Source organism: Pteropus vampyrus, unplaced genomic scaffold, assembly GCF_000151845.1.
Source record: "Pteropus vampyrus isolate Shadow unplaced genomic scaffold, Pvam_2.0 Scaffold676, whole genome shotgun sequence".
In the NCBI taxonomy this organism is placed as follows: domain Eukaryota; kingdom Metazoa; phylum Chordata; class Mammalia; order Chiroptera; family Pteropodidae; genus Pteropus; species Pteropus vampyrus.
In genome coordinates, this window is record NW_011889457.1 from 13,960 (window position 1) to 16,665 (window position 2,706).

At 65.7% G+C, this 2,706-nt stretch overlaps 1 protein-coding gene and 1 long non-coding RNA gene across 2 annotated transcripts in view; both read left to right on the forward strand.

Moving 5' to 3' along the window:
• LOC111733890 overlaps window positions 1-772 on the forward strand; it is a 2,491-nt gene extending 1,719 nt beyond the window's left edge. Inside the window, exon 3 of the long non-coding RNA XR_002778232.1 lies at window positions 33-772. This is a non-coding gene — a long non-coding RNA (uncharacterized LOC111733890). The remainder of the gene's footprint in view (window positions 1-32) is intronic.
• TJP1 (tight junction protein 1) overlaps window positions 1-2,706 on the forward strand; it is a 51,406-nt gene that overhangs the window by 6,867 nt on the left and 41,833 nt on the right. The gene's annotated exons all lie outside the window — the stretch shown is intronic.

Below are 2,706 nucleotides of genomic sequence, written 5' to 3' on the forward strand. Positions count from 1 at the left end.
GGCCGCGTCCCCTGCTGCAGCGACAGCGTGAGGGGAGAGACCGTGGGAAGCTTTCCTTCGTAGAGTCGCTCAGGGCGCATTCGATGGTGCTCCTCGGACAGAGGCGGAATCTCCCATTTTGTGTTTCTCTGATAAGTTGTTTTTAAGTAAGAGAAAGGAGTTCACTTAACTCCTGCTCACCGGCCTCCAGCCACGGTTAGTTGAGGTGCACGCGGCCCAGATGGGTGTAAAGTAAACGTCCTGTTTAGAGTCACACCCACGTGCGGAACAGCGGCCGCTCGCCCGTCCTGCCGCATCGGGAGGGACGAGGCCTCGGCTCCCGGCGCGGGGCGGTGGGGGCCGGGCGCCTCGCAGTCGTCCTGCCTCTTCCGTCGCTGGCCTTTCTCCTCGTCAGCAGATCCTCAGAAGCCAGGAGAACGGAGAGGGCCACGAGGGGGGCGGGGGACCTGGAAGGGGTGCCCCTGAGACGGGCCCCTGCGGGCGCTCGGCCTGCTCAGCCAGCGCGGCACAGCGGGTGCGACGTGTCTTTTCGTCCCGCGGTGCACCCAGAGCTCCGTCACGGCGCTCCAGGGGGGCAGCCATCCTCCACCGCCCTGCGCGTTCACAGCTCCCCGGTAGTCGTCGTCATCCAGCCGTCTCGTTATTGTTAAGTCGCGGTTCGTGTGCGGACCGGCCAGTGCGTGGTAGAGCCTCCGCACGGTTCTCGTCACGTGAGATCGCGGCGTTTACAGCAGCAGATGGCTGATTGGGACGGTTGCCGGCGTCTGTCAGCCGCGTGGGCTCTGGCTCGCTCGCCTCAGCCGCGGACCCTGCACGTCACCGTCTGGTGGGGGGCTGCGCGTTCCCAGGGGAATGCTTAGGGAGGCGGGCCCCGCTGCGCCCGAGCTCATGCGCCTGACCTGGACCTCCACTCTGGCAACGAGCCACTTGTTTCCACGCAGAGTGCTCCCCACATGGGCAGCATTGGGAACTCACGGTCCTGCCCCATGGACCTCCCGTAGAAGCGAGTCGGTGGCGCTGGGTGCAAACCTGGGGTGCCTTTGGGAGGGGTGCATCTGCTGGCCATACTCTGCTGCCTGGCCGAGGGGGCTCAGCCCTTGGGCCGGTGGTTTGCTCCGGAGGGGGCGCTGCCGGTAGCCGGGCGCAAGGGGGGAACTGTACTTCGTCTCCACTTTTGGGGAGACTGGATTGTGTCATTAATTTGTTAGTTTTTCATTACCAGATGAGGTTTGGATTGAAAGCCCAGGGTCGTAGAACGTGGCCTTTCATCGTAAGATGTCTTTCGTGACTTCCCTGGCCGTGACCAGAACCGCAGGCCCTTAGGTGCGGGTTCTGTCTCTTTGCGGTTCTGGAGGACCGGCCCCCCCCCTCCCCGCCCCGGAGACCTCGTCTGCCCTCTTCCCTGCGCCCTCACGCTGTGCTGGTGGCTCATTCGCAGCATCCCCCCCCCCAAAAAACAAGAGCCCTGTGGGCGTTAGGCTCAGCTAACGCACGGCGGGGACCCTCTCCTCCAGGGGCTGAATCTGGGTGGGGCCGCTGGGCGCCCTGTCACAGCCGTGAGCCAGTCCGTCGTCCGAGGCGGAGAGTGGGTAGTCGGCACGGTGGAGTCCCGAGCCGGCCCTCTGGGGAGGGGTGGGAGACGAAAGCACTAACAGAGCTCGCGCCTCCCGCAGCACGCGGAGATGCGGGGGGCCGGGACCGGCACTGCCGCGGGACCTGCTCAGGGCCTCGGCCGTGGGGCGGGGGCCGTGCGTCCTGTCCAGTGCTGCCGCTCGCTCCCCCTCATCCTCCACGTCGGCCTCTCCCAGGGGCCTCTCCAGTCTCTTGAGAGTGGTGAAAGCCGCGGCCCTGAATGTGGAGCGGCCCCTGAGCAAGCTCGGCCACAGGTTGGGGACGAGAGCGTAGCCGGACTGAGGGACGGGGGAGGGATTAATGGGTCGCTTAGTAGGCAGAGCACAGGCTGGAGGTTGACATGGAGACGGCCACGTCGTGGTGCCTTGGGCTGGTCCCTGACGAAGGAAGGCCTTGGAGGCGGGCAGCGAGAAGAGAGCGGTCATCCCGGGGTCTCGCTCCGCTTGGCGTTCGGGACCAGGCGGGAGGAAGAGCCAGTGAGTGAGACGCAGACACGCGAAGGGTACAGGCGGGGGATGTGGCGCTGACCGCCGTGCGTCAGGCCGAGCAATCGGGACCGCGGACAGACAGGTGTGTCGAATGCCTGTGTTAGCGCGGTCCGCAGAGAGGTGACAACATGTGGGAGAAAGGCCCACCAGGCAGACAAAAGAATGCCGTCCGGCGAAGTGAATTGCGGAGGACCCGGTCAGCGGCGTGTGCGAACGCAGCCTGAGGGCGAGGATGAGACGGGACGGGCATTTGTCGCGGCAGACATTTGAGGGTCAAGCGGAGTCATTTAAAACATCGCCGCGTCCTGCAGACTTGGGAGGAGGGTGTGGAGTGCGCTGGGAACGGAGGATGGAGGCGTCGGAGTCGGGGGCCCTTGGAAGTTTCCGTAGGTGCCGGGGTCAGAGTGCAGGCGAGGAGAGGGAGGCGCCCTGGAAGACCTGGCGCCTCCGACGAGACCCCGTGTGCACTCGTGCGGGGCGGCCAAGCGCAGACCGGACACAGAGGCCGCGCGTGCGGACCGGAACCGCAGGAAGGGAAGGAAGGACGGGTCAGAAACCACCAGTTCCCAGCGCCAGCGGGCGAGGT